The sequence below is a fragment of the Aplidium turbinatum genome, chromosome 12 (genome assembly GCF_918807975.1).
Source record: "Aplidium turbinatum chromosome 12, kaAplTurb1.1, whole genome shotgun sequence".
Taxonomy (NCBI): domain Eukaryota; kingdom Metazoa; phylum Chordata; class Ascidiacea; order Aplousobranchia; family Polyclinidae; genus Aplidium; species Aplidium turbinatum.
This window is the reverse complement of record NC_137483.1, coordinates 14,550,014-14,563,714: the sequence shown is the minus strand read 5'-3', so window position 1 is coordinate 14,563,714 and position 13,701 is coordinate 14,550,014. Positions and strand designations below refer to the sequence as shown.

At 38.3% G+C, this 13,701-nt stretch overlaps 1 protein-coding gene across 1 annotated transcript in view; it reads right to left on the bottom strand.

Annotated features, from left to right (window-relative positions):
* Nucleotides 1-13,701, bottom strand: part of LOC145780608 (protein capicua homolog) — a 52,159-nt gene that overhangs the window by 27,839 nt on the left and 10,619 nt on the right. The gene's annotated exons all lie outside the window — the stretch shown is intronic.

The window sequence follows — 13,701 nt, the reverse complement described above, 5'->3', positions numbered from 1 at the left end:
TTATTAAAATAGTTTTCAAAATCTGCCAACCAGCATCTACATGTTTGCCACAAGTACGTTATAGTACACGTTTAATGTCACAAAATCAAATTTAGAGCTGTTTCTTTGTACAGCAGTAGCATCTATTGAGAGTAAAACCCAACAGCATAAACTACAAAACAACCAGAACTAACCTTTTTGATTGCCAGATTGAGGCCTAGAGCCGGCATTGTTATTATTGTTGCTGTCATTTGTACGGGAAGTCATTGCAGTCGGGTAATATGCAACCGATAGATTCTGTGCTGTTGCCAATACTTTGCTTTGTTTTGAGCTGTTACTCAGCGATGATAAGCCATTTCCAATTAATGAAGTGTTAAGTGTAACTTCAGGAACTACCGATGAGATGTTTCTTGTAGGGCTACGTGACTGTCTCATCACAGACGATGCCATGGATAATTTGAGACATTTAGTTCAGAAAATGGTTGGGCAAGAGATTTTTTTGATGGAAGCAAAACCAAAACATTAGAACACTTTGCTAATGTTTTTAAAACCAAATTAAAAGTTTCTGAAATGTAAAGAATTGGTTTGTGATGTGTCGTAAATGTATATGAGTTACATTAAATCAACACACTACAAACTATAGGCCTATTGGTTATGGCGTTGCTGTTGCAGTGCAGTCGTAGCTACAGTCAACTACCGGTACTGCAACAATTTGAAGAGTTCGCGTTAAAGCGGCACAGACATGTTGCATTAGCTGTTATTTAAACACGGAATGGCCCGTTTCGGTGAGTCCGATCCCTATTTGGTGATTTTTTTTCAATTTTTTTTTTAAATTATCGGGTACCGTAGCCTAATTATCATTGCCGTTTTAGGGTTAGGGGTTAGAGGTTAGGAACTCACCGAATCGGACTCACCGAATAGTAGCAGACCCATTTAAACAGTAAGATGTTAAAGGTAACCATCCTTTAAAAATAGTGACTGCATTTCCTTGAATTTGCTGCCCTTGACACAGAACTCTATTTGCAGTACTAACGCAATTTACTGTGTAACTTACATTCATATAGTTCTAACATGTCTTCACAATTCACATGCCCTCCAATGACCCTGACAGTTATTGAACACAACTTGCTGTTTCAAAGTAGTTTTCAAAGAGCAGAATTAGCCAAAGTGCCCCACACAGAACAAGCCAATTAGAAATACGGTAACTTCTTTGGTGGTAGAGAAACATGTAAATTTTGCTTTGCTAGACTTGCATAATTTCAAAATTCAACTAAATTTATAAACGCAGCTCAACTTTTTTGCCGTGACTGGCTGCTGCACTGCTTCATTCCTTGCCTTCTGCTTATCATGAATGTACAGCGCACTTAAGTATTGCAACAAAAAGTCTAACAGAGGAAATGCCGCTCCTTTTGCAAAAACTGCGAAACCACTATTGCTTGTTGCAAATAGTACTGTGACAGAACTTTTACTACACGCAACAGAGAGTCTCAGGCTGAAAAAGAGATGTCGGCTACTCGGTTTTTCTTTTTCTCGAAACTGCACCGCACGGCACTTTTGGCGAATGTTTGCGATAGAAATTGCGACATCACTAAACCAACTTGGTTGGTACATGTTCATCGAGTTCACCAGGTCAACAGTTTCAGCAAATAATGCCTTACTACTTGTGTATTGATCCACGTTAGTAGAGTTAAAACAAACAATGTAAAGGCAGTTGCTAAAAATACACTCGAATGCGACTGCGAGTAAGCCCAGCGATCACGCACAGAAGAAAGAGAAACACTAAACAATGGGCAATAAGTTTTTCTCATAATGAATGTTATTACAGCAACGTCGTAAAATGGCAACTTAACACAACACAAACATGCTCCAACGCAAGTGGAGTCACTTTAATGCGCAGATGTAAACACTTAAAGTGATGCAATACCGGTGAACACGTGATGTGATAATTTCCTATACGGTGAAAAAATAAAACCGAAATGCCTAACTTAGCTTCCTTCAAACGCCGCTACCCTGTTGCAATTTTATTGGCATGCGAAGCCAGTGCGGTATCAACAAATAAAAACGCCAAGTCACGTTGCAAACCCAGCCAGAAAACAATTATATTTTGCATCGTTTCCACGCCTGGCGACGGACAGTTGTTGATGCCTAGAAAGTGATTATATCGTGCCAGCCAGAGTGCAAACTGAAGGGCGATGTTCTCAATGCGTATCGTGAATTTTCTATGTACTGAGTTACAACCAACCACGTCCACGAGTGAAGAAAAAATAATAAAACGTCATTCAAACAGTGCTGATACGTCATTAAACATCAGTTCGATGTCTTTTGTAAACTTGGTAAAAGCTACTCAATACTCATATGGCGGTGGACTTCGTTTCCTTAAAATACACAAAGCAAATTTCGAGAAATCACTCTAACTAACCTTTGTTTAATGTATATCACTACAACTTACACCCGACGGGACATCAATAGCGAAGATTTTTTACGTTGAAACAATGTAATAATAATATACTACAAAAACAAAGATTTTAAAGTTAACCTCTTTTTGAATCAACTTCACTCTAGTGTTTTGTCAGTGCCATCATGCATCACGGTTATTTCATTTGTACACCAACTTCCAATGCAATCAATCAATCACAAACACAACCTTATGGTTCTCCATGTAGCTGTTTTTGTTTTTTTTTGGTTACAAAGGCAAGATACAACAAAATGCTTGCCTTCGCAACGAGCATATGTGTGACAGAACGTAAGTGCTGGTGCTGAATGCCTCATACAAGATGACGCTTTCCTGGCGCCATTTTCAGCTTCAACCAATTTGATGTCTTGTCATAGTGGATTTATACAGAAGAGACTGCCAAAACATTGCAAGTGTACTTTGTAGCAATAAAGTGGAGACGCTGGTTGCAAATAAGTTCAAACAAAACAGCTTGAATTGATGATGTCTTCGGTTTTGTGCATTGTTACTTCGCTAAGACAAACCATAATTACCACACCTGCAACACTCTGGAATGCGAAGGCAATTTAGAATAATCTCCGGTTGTCTTTTGAAAGTCACGTTGGCAGTTAAACAGCCAAACAATTTCGACCGGTCTAAATCGGATGATTGGCAATGCTACAGATGGGAAATATTGTACAGTACTGTATGTCACTCGATTGTCAATAGAGGCCTTTGTGCATCGCAGTAGCCCCAATATTGATGAGGTCATAAGTCATCTTCATGCAAGTCAATTGTCAAATAAATATGTCCCTTTCTACAAAATTACTCAAGCGGGTGATCTCCTTAGACAGCGAAACAAATTACAAGTCGCCAGAAAAAAACACACAGGTAGCAATATTCAGAATAGAAGGATAATTGCACAAATGTTGCAGATTTAATGTTAACAAAACTGTACATTCCTCGTAATTTGTCAGCTTCATGCGATGCTGATAGCTGACACATATTGTATTGCAAAAGGTAGTTACTTTGTGCAGCCTCTCATGTATATACCCAGACAACAAAATCAGTCTTTTTGCATTGATTGATTGATTGAATCTTTATCCTCGGACTGGGAAAGCTTCTAGCAGAACTTAATCCTGGCAGTTTCGCATACTTGTAGAGGCTTTGAATCATTGACGCAGGCCCGGTCACCGAGATTGACAAAGTGAAGTTTCCGATTGTTGAAGTCTTGTTGCCGGGGAATTATTCCATCCATTAAATGCCGCTGAATGGAGAGCAGTCCTTAACGTGCGTTGCTCAAGCGCACACCCCGAGAGTCGAACCAGCGCCGCTTGATCTTGAAGCTTCTTCGTTCCAGAAGTGACGCGCTAACCAATTGAGCTATCTCTTTGTCAACGTTTGCTGTCTGGGAAATAAAGGTAGGCTATTCTTTGTTGAGATTTAGTCGTTTCGTGTCTAAAATCGTTCATTTCACTTTATTTTTGAGAATTGACAAACGAAACTGTTATTTCTCCCATTTGAACGCAGTACTTCCACGTTTATATGACACAAAGCCTTTCTGAAAAGTAATTACAAATCACACAAATTGACTTCTCCGAACGGAAAGATGCGCTGTAATAGTATCCAGCCCAGCTTGAATCATGACAAACGAAAATCACAACAATAAAAAAGTGAATTGACCAACACATTGAATAGTCCAACGATTTATTTTCACAAAATCCTTACTCCTACCTGTGATAAAGTATCTGTTGTAAAGGTTATCATGTTTTTAAAATATTCAAATTAAGTTTAAATGATGTGCAAAAATACAAAGTCAAAGTTATAAAACTTTATCATACAATAAAATTCCTTTACCGTAACATTTTAAAACGAGTGCAGAACGGGAAAAGGGGCAGTCTTAGCAACACGATCAACAAGCCACAGTAGTTCGAATTAATCAAATAGACAAGCAAAGAAAACGGAAATTTCAAGAGTAGGGAGAATTGTATGATGCAACAGCAATGCTCAGGCGATCTCTTGGCACATAAATGTGATATGAAAACAGAGTTGTACTCATGCTTGACAAGTTGTGTATGTGAAACAATTGCACAAAAAAGTCGAAACAAAGTAGCAATTGAAGCATAAGCCATGGACAAGCCTATTTTATTCTCAGCTATCGCACAACCAAACGATTTACGACGCTGCAGAAAACAATTTAAAATTGAAGAACCTCACAAAAATGTGATGATAATAGAGGGTGGTATAAAGAAAGCCCACAGTGTTGTATAGTTTCAACATAAACAAGACGGTAACTTGGTGACATTAGGCCCATCATAACTGCGCGAAGAGTGGCCGGATGTAACCCAAAGCGTCAAACGAGCAGGCCAGCAGAAAGGAGTAAACAAAACGTGACAGCAAAATATATCTAGGACTTTTGTGGCATAAAAACACAATCACAATAAACACAAAACCGGGTTGAGATAAAACAAAGATGTGCAGTACATCTACTGTTTCTAAAACAAAGTGAATTTAACGCTGTTTTTAAAAGTATTTGCATACGACAAACGCCACCTTGACCAGATCAAATACACAAATATGTATCGTGAAGGATGAAATGACAACTAATTAGCTAGCTCACAATGCACCCAGACAGCAAAACCCGCCATTTTTACATTCTGCAGACGTTGAATCAATGTAAAAATGTCGGATTTGCTGTCTGGGGAATGTGCGTGCTTCCAATAAATTCGTGTAGTGAACACCAATCAACTGTAACCATCACCATTGTTGTTTAACGAAGCACGCATAAATAGTAAGTCTTCTCTCTCAGGCAGAGATTTTTAAAAACGTGTTCCTGCTCGCTTTTCATTCCAATCACAACTCATTACAACAACAACATTGTTCTTAAATTCATGAAAAATGTTTTAACACCGATATTAACGCCACCGAGCTCAAAGACCTAACTTTTTTATCCAATCAGAAAGAAAGTAATGCTAACAACCCCGATTCAAGACAACTGCTGGAAAAAATAAACAACCGATCGTTTTATTGAGAAATGAAATCGGTCAGGAACACCAGCAAGGAAACTCGAATGAAGGGATTTCCGCTGATTGCTCAGTAAGAACTGCAAATATTCAGAAAACCATGCACCTTGTGTTTTTAAATTTAAGCAACAGAGTCAGGGCTATCTGAACGAAAATGTGATTTATGACTTGGTGAGAACCCAGACAGCAAATCAGTCGTTTTCTATATTGATTCAACGTCTGCAGACGCAAATGCAGATTCACAATGTACAAAACGACTGATTTGCTGTCTGGGAAACTACCACTCTGCAACGCGCACAGTAAATGACCAAACTATATTGAATCTGTATATGCTTGTACTTTTGCTGTTTCGGGAACGGGTGGAATAAAAAGAACCAGTGTGTCATAAATCTAATAGACTGCTCCCTGAGGGCTGTTTATTTATGCGCCGGCGTTCGGCAATCAATATAGAATCGGCCTCTGCAATATTGAGAAACTCACAAACTTGTTGCTGACTAACCTCGTACAGCCTCAGGCGGATTCTACCATCCTGGTAAAACATAATGGGTTGTGCCGAGATCCAACGTAAGATAATGTTAAGGCGATGCATAGCAGAACCAATCAAGAGAAAAATTTGATCTTTTTGCAACATGCTGCATATTCACAGCTAGGAAAGAATAAAAACAAGCGGAAATTATCAGGTTTGCATGAAATTACAGGTTTTTGAAATGGACAATCGTGGCGATAAAATCGCATGATCAACACGTGCCCGAAGGTAACTTATCAGTCGAGTTGGGTGAATTAAGACTTTTAGCCTTGCCTTTAGGAAATAGCAATAATAAACCATTTTACAATCATCGGGTCACAAAATGCCGCAAACTAAATCAACGCGTTTCTTAATCATTGCTAAACTTTTTAAGTAAGAATATCTAATGAAGTGATATGCCAGTAAGTGAAATTATCGCAAATTATCAGAACTGGATTGGCGGTCTAACAGAAATAGCACGCTTTCATGCGGGAACAAAACCTGACAACGTTGATTTCAAAATTGTATTCAAAACCATTCCCATAAACGCACAGCAAAAATATTGCGTAACATTGCTTGGCGGCCAAACAAAGAACAGCGAACGCCGTGATACTACGAGCTTCGTTTCGTCACGAGTGAATGAAAGTCACGTGACGTGACCGGTTGCCCGAGTGACAAGTGCGTGATGGGTTTGTTATGAGCCAGATAGCGATTCAGAAACGCCAAGAGAAAAACCACGCCTTTCTTCTACAATGGTTGATTCGCTTTAAGCTGATATCACTTCTACGTAAAGCAGAAACATTGAACGGCTAAATCCATTGCGCAACAGCTCTCGTGCAAAGCGCGCAGTGTGAAGAGCAAGCAATGAGGCATTGCAGCAGTCCAGCCATTTTGTTTTCCATGCATTTCATTAAGTTGCGTCAGGCAATATTGCATTGTAAATGACGGACCTAAAGCGTTTCGCCATAAATATGAAGCATTGTTTGCAATTAATTAAATAAATTTGATTTGCCCAAATGCTTCTCTGCAAAAAGCCTGCAGTGCAGCAAGATTCAATTTTGGCATGGAAGAGCCCACTAAAAACTTGCATCATATTGACACACAGCAGCGTACTCGTTCAAGCATTAGTATTACACATTAAAAAGTAAAATATAGATAATAATAGAATAGCCTAGCAGTGAATGGAAGTTGGAAGTTCAGTTAGAATCGCGTGATAGCTCAACATACTGAAAACATGTCGGTTCTTTTTCATTTTTATCTTAATGTTATGTTTCCCAGACCGCAAATCAGCCGCTTTTTGCATTGGTTCAACGTCTGCATACGTTGAATCAATGTAAACGGCGGCTGATTTGCTGTTAGGGTTGGAACAAAAAATAGTGACTACTATACTAGTACAAACATACTAGAACGCCAGTGAACTAGAAAAAATGACGAAGACTTCGAAACGCTCGAAGTGTGTATGGACAGTTGGATCGCTTGTGTGGATAATGGGTATGCAATGATATGCTGTCGCTTGCAAGGTTAAGATTACGTAGGATGGCTAAAACAACAAGCTAACAGAACGTTACAAACAACAGAAAAGTAGTAACGCAATGTAACAGATAGTTTAGCCTGCTCTGCAATAAATGTGATGTTAGTGTTTCATTAGAAGTAGTCGAAAATTTTTAATTCTCGTTTTAACGTTCGGTACACTTGAAATACATCCGAAATTGACAAGTATACATTTTGGAAACCCTGTGAACTTCTTACATAAGTTGTAAAATACGGTTCAAAAAGTACAACTGAAGGTGAAATTTAATGAGACTGATGGAGCGGTCATGTCGACGTGAAACGATTCGCTCAGACACCACCCAAACATTTCTACCAATATGTTGCGTTAGTTTAGAACTTGTAGAAAATGCAAAACTGCGCTAAAGCGTCTGCATTTGCTGAATTTCATTGAAAGTGGTGGTGGTAAGTTTACAGGTTTTCACAAGCACATCTGTTTTACTTCTTTTTTGCCAAGTGTAGCGTTGAACATAATGAAAACCTGAAATCGGAATGAGGTCAATTGAACGTGCCTCGCCGCAACAAAAATCGATGCCACAACATTTGCGCGGTGTCAGTGTGTCATGTATTGTAGACAAATCTCCAAATTTATGCAGATTGTAGACCAACTCAGCAGATTCAAATAAGAATGCGTTAGCCAAAGGCAAAACAAACCAATAGTTCGAATGATGCTCGCGGCTGAAACACGTTCGGGGTCTAACAAACGCATTAAGCCATTGCAATAACGAAGAGGAAGTGATTCAAGAATATGTGGGAGAGGTGTCGGCCTTTCTACTAAAAGAACCACATTTAACCATCTGCACCAATAAAAAGCAAAGTTCTTGCAACAATACAATAAATGTTATAGTTTGAAAACAGGACCTGTTTTGCCTGGAGTTCAATTAGCTGAGTTACAACAAGGTGTTGCAAGTGATAATCCGCATTTATTCCAAAAAAAAAAAACGACCTTTCGCCAATCAAGCGCGAATGACTTTATCAATCAACAAACAACAGCAAACAACTTATAATGGAGAACAAGGGAAGAGTGAATCGTATGAATCATGATTTATTTTTATTTATCATAGCTGCATGATTGGTAAATCCAATGCGGGGCAGTATGGTGTGGCGAAACGAAGATGGTTTACTCATCATTACACCAATTCATAGCTTCATGCAAGAAACAATGATATCGGTAACTGTTAAGCAGTTGATCTACATCTACATTCTACAACATGAGCTGAACGGGAAATCGAACGCTGGTCCGCTACAAGCAGTGGCAGGATGCTAGCTCATCGGTCACTGAAATAAGTTTACAAGCATGATGAAATGTATTTTGAACTGTGCGGCGTTATTTTCAGTGCTTCCACTTTTACAAAACTAGATTACCACTTGTATTACCACATTTGTCCTCAGATTACCACAGTTTTTACTGTGATTTTTTACCCGATCTTAACCGTATTTTACATTAACACAGTGGCTATCTTTACCCACTTGTTGCCATAGTTACTATCAGGTGTCGTCAGAGTTAGGATTAAAGTTAGTAAGGGTTAAGGTAAGACTTGGGAATAAGGTTAGGGTTTTGATTTTTACCCAGAACTAAAAAAAATTCTAAAATGCAAGTTTTTGTTTTCAACAGCTTTAAACTTTTCTCAAATTACGACAGAATTCCTTATCCGGCAACGCTATTATTTGGTTATATTTACACTATATAGTGTAAAATAAGGCCTAAAACAACTACTCAGTTTATTAACAGAACGTCCGAAATAAGAAAGCAAAGTACCAGTAGCTTAGCCAGGAATTTTGAAAGGGGGAGTTTTACGGCCGCCGGGCTTCGCCCGCCGGCCTCTTCGCCAAAGGCGACACCCAGCGGCGGGGGGTCTGGGGGGCCTCCCCAGAAAATTTTGAAAAATTACTTTAAATTTGGTGCATTCTGAGAGCATTTTCAACAAAAATGAGGGTATAAATATTACTGTAAAATAGTGCTGTCTGGTGGCATAGCAAAAGAATAAGATCATGTTTTCTTGGGCATTTTTCGGTAATAAAGCTAAGTCTCTATATTTTCTTGTTGCTAATTCCTGGCTGAGATATTTGAATGTTTAGTATTCGCAAAACTCGCTCTTTTAATGCAGTTTCGTTTAAAATTAGGCAAACTTTGTTTTAGAGACATAGAGACTGAAAGCATCATTCTCAATATCGTGACGTCACACGCGTGCCAAAAGGGGTTGTAACTCCCAACCCCCCCCCCCCCCTGGCTACGCCACTGCAAAGTACTGTACTTGACACCGCAGCTACAATCTGAAAGACATCTTGATTATGAATATGATCACATGGTCACCCTACCTTCAAAGTCAAAGTCAGGACGCATTCCAAAATCAAACCGAAAACAGCGGAACATGCTAGACACATGCTGTTATAAGTAGTTTTTTGCATATCTGTTCGATTTTTGAGGACAACAGTTTAAATGCTCTTATTTATTGATAGTATTTTATGTCAAATTTTCAAAAGTTAGAATTTCCACATTTTGGCAACATTTCCACACAAAATTTCCATATTACCACATTTTTACCACAAATTTTTCATTACCACATTTTTACCACAAACATGATGAAAATTCCACAATTGTGGTAATTACCACAAAAGTGGAAGCGCTGGTTATTTTATCGCGTCTTCGGGAGGAGGACTGTAATCTGCACCGGCGGCCCCACTTGAAGTGTGAATAAAGCCAGAAAAAGACTCCCAGTTGAAACTAGCTACATCTCACACGTAGGTTTAACAAATTAGTCCTTTCTTCCATTGATCCAACGCTGCAAACGTTGAATCAATGGAAAGAGCACTTGTTGTCTAGGCTTCTGCTTTTGATTGCAACAATATGCTTTTGTCTTCTGCACATGCCGGGGTGATCCATACGATGGTATGCAATGCCAATACCCGCACAATGGAGGTGTACAACAGTCCTGATAACGACAGCGTGATGAGGCTAAGAGCTATTTCATTGTCAGTTCAACTTGTACACTTGACAAACCTGAATTCAACTTGACACTGTTGTGCCAGAAAATGCAGTGTTGTTAAATCAATAACAGCGTGTCATTCAATAAATTTGACACCTACCGTCCATAGCACCAGACTCCTGGACATAAAAGCGTGGATTAAGAAGCCAGTAGTGTAGACAAGGACAAAAGAAATACAATTTTCAAGTCTCCAAAACAAAAATATTTAAAACATTTTATTTTGACTAACAACCCACTGAGCCTTCATAAGCTAGCTAAATCCATCCTTGTTATTAACTAAATCGTCTGTTGACGTTGAACCAATGTAGTATCGGCTGAATTTTGTTGCTTAAATCATTTTGTATGTTGAGTATATGGTGTATATACCTTAATAAATTTTAAGGCATACAAAGAAAACATAAAGAAACTAAAGTAAAATACACTGAAGGGCCTAAGCCATTTCATGAGATCAGTTACATATTGAAACCAAATAACGTGTTCTTTCAGTTTGGAAAGAACAACCACTTGAAAGTAAATCAACGAAGCGAGCACACAAACCAATACAAGCCTACACAAAGCGTGGTGAGCAACTCGATGTGAATGGAGCATTGTGCTTATTATCGGAAGCACAAAGAAATAAGCGCGGTGACTTTTTCAATGACAAGGCACACACGTAGATGTGAGCCGGCTAGAACCAAGATCGAAATACACAATAACAGATTAACAGGCAAGCCGCCTCACAAATAACCATTGAGAAAACTTTCCATTCTGCTGTGGATACAATACCCAGCAGACCGTGTTCAGTGAAGATTATTTTTTCACTACATGGTGGTGAAACGTATTGTACAATAAACACACTGTCTCTTTTTAATAAAAGTTTTCTGCAATGATGAAAAGAGATCATCATGGCAAAGGGTAAACGCTTTAAAAAAAGGTGTCGGGCGTTACTTCGTGCAAGCGCACAGCTGCAAAGTCAGCGCAAAAGTATAACAGCCCGCAGGCGTTAGTGCAAACAGGGAGCGTTTACTTTTTCAGAATTAGCGTAAATGATACTCCAACAATTCCCATCAGCAAGTGATTGGAAGAAGCAAACAACATTCAACTGAGCGAAGTGACTACACAATTAGGAAAACAGCCAGTGCGGTAAGCTGCGATTTCATCAATTAACTGCAACCAAATAAGGAAGTTCTACTTCACCTGATCAGACCGCGATTTCGCTACTTTTTCGATCGTTTCAACTATTCCAAGACGTGATATAGCCTGATCTAGCTCCGCTTGTGAGGACAATGGTGAATCCATCATCAAAACAATCTACTACACCCGTTGAAATGTAGTGTTTCTGAAGCAAGGGAGTATCAAATTTCGACTTTAAAGTTAAGAAGCGCATGGTTACAACGCAAGCTCAAACATACCCTGCTGGTTTCTGTGCATTTTTGTCACAAATTTACTGCACTTCTCAACCTGGGACAGCATAATAAGTCATTACGTCACCTAAAAACCAGAGCATTTTTACTGGCAAAACAAGCTGTCAAAAACGTGTTGAAATTTAAATGAAAATAGACTAAGTACTAGGTTCAATTCCATGTCTGAAAACTTATTTGATGTATTTTTAAAGTAGTAACTTGTCAATTTTAAATTCCACATTCTTTTTTGCTCTTCAATGTTTCAAACACAGATTCTAAATCTTTAAAATCGACGCATGCAGCATTGAGTTAGAAAAACAAATGTATATGACACTTCAACTAAGCGTAACAGTATCTACACTCAAGATATGATAATGCATTTAGCCTTAGTTGATAACGTTTGTATGTCAATATCATAAAAAAGTATTGTAAACCATGATGAATAACAAAAATTTCTCAAATGACGAGAAAACAAATACAGCAAAGTATGTGTTTACTGTCATTTCAAGCATGAGTGTTTCCAATACCACTACTGTACAGCACAATGCTTCATATCTTCATAACTACGGTACCTCATATTCGGCAAAACATCCTCATTCATTCTCAAACAATCATTTGTTTTGTCTGCTATGAGTATGACTAACACTTTCATTTGGTGTATTTATTAGTCAATTCAATATTGTTCACCCTTGGTGTGGCTTGCATGTATAAAATATGAAAAAGATAACTATCGGTAAGGAATGCGTAAAAAACACTAAGCTAAACCAACACTAAAGAGCAGAATTGGGCGACAAGCGATATTGTGTTGAATAGCGGAAAACAGTTAAAAATACCAGGGTGCAAATGTTTGATATATCTTTCAATCAAAGCTGACCAAACCATTATATTGATAAACGCTGTTAAAGTGTAAAATTACTCAATGCGTGGCTGCAAAATACAACAATTCCCAACATGCCTTTTCAGACCAGGCCAATCAAGTTCATCTGCATACAGCTCAAGAGTTCAGCAGTTCAGAATAAATTGTTCACAGCATGTCAACGGCAAAGAAATGTAACAGAAAGGCCAATGCTCATGAAAAGCAGCAAAGCTTGAAGTTTGGTTCGATTACTTTTTGTAATAATTCATATTAATTTATTTTCAATGTCTGGTAATTTACACAGAAAAATCATGCATTAAACTAACAGAAAAATAAAATTTTAAAAAGGAAATATTATAAAGACTGGTTGCAAGTGTGACTGCGATCTCTAATTTTCTTTTGAAAAAAACATTAAATACGACATTGTACTGCAAACTGCATGTACAGTTCAGTTTGCATCACTAACAGGTTGCAACGTGTCAGCTGAGGGCTGAGCTACTAGGAAGCAGTACTACACACTGATGCTCGCATGCTTGCTTTGATAGTGCATTGGTGCAAAAGCTCTCCAGCCATTTCCTGTTGCTGTATAGTGAATCATTAAACAGTACTGTAGTAAAATACGAACGGTCATACGTTGGTCAAACTACAACTGCAAATTGCATGGTATTGCATGCTAACAAAGCCTGTCCCCTTTGCATTGATTCCATGTCTGTAATGTTGAATTAATGTCACACAACGAATTTAGTTATCTGTGATGTAATCAATATCCAATCTCAGTTTTCACAACTGATTGCTATTAAACCATCACAAATAACTAATGAGCTGCTTTTCCAATTCGACAATAAACCTTTTCACGAACAAAAACGTGGTTGAAAGGTGCTTAAAGCAGCTCGCTTTATACAATTTCTACAAGACAAGTGCTCAACATTGCTCATTACTTTCATGTTTGTCACCCATGTTACAACATTTATCACCATATTTCAAATGTTT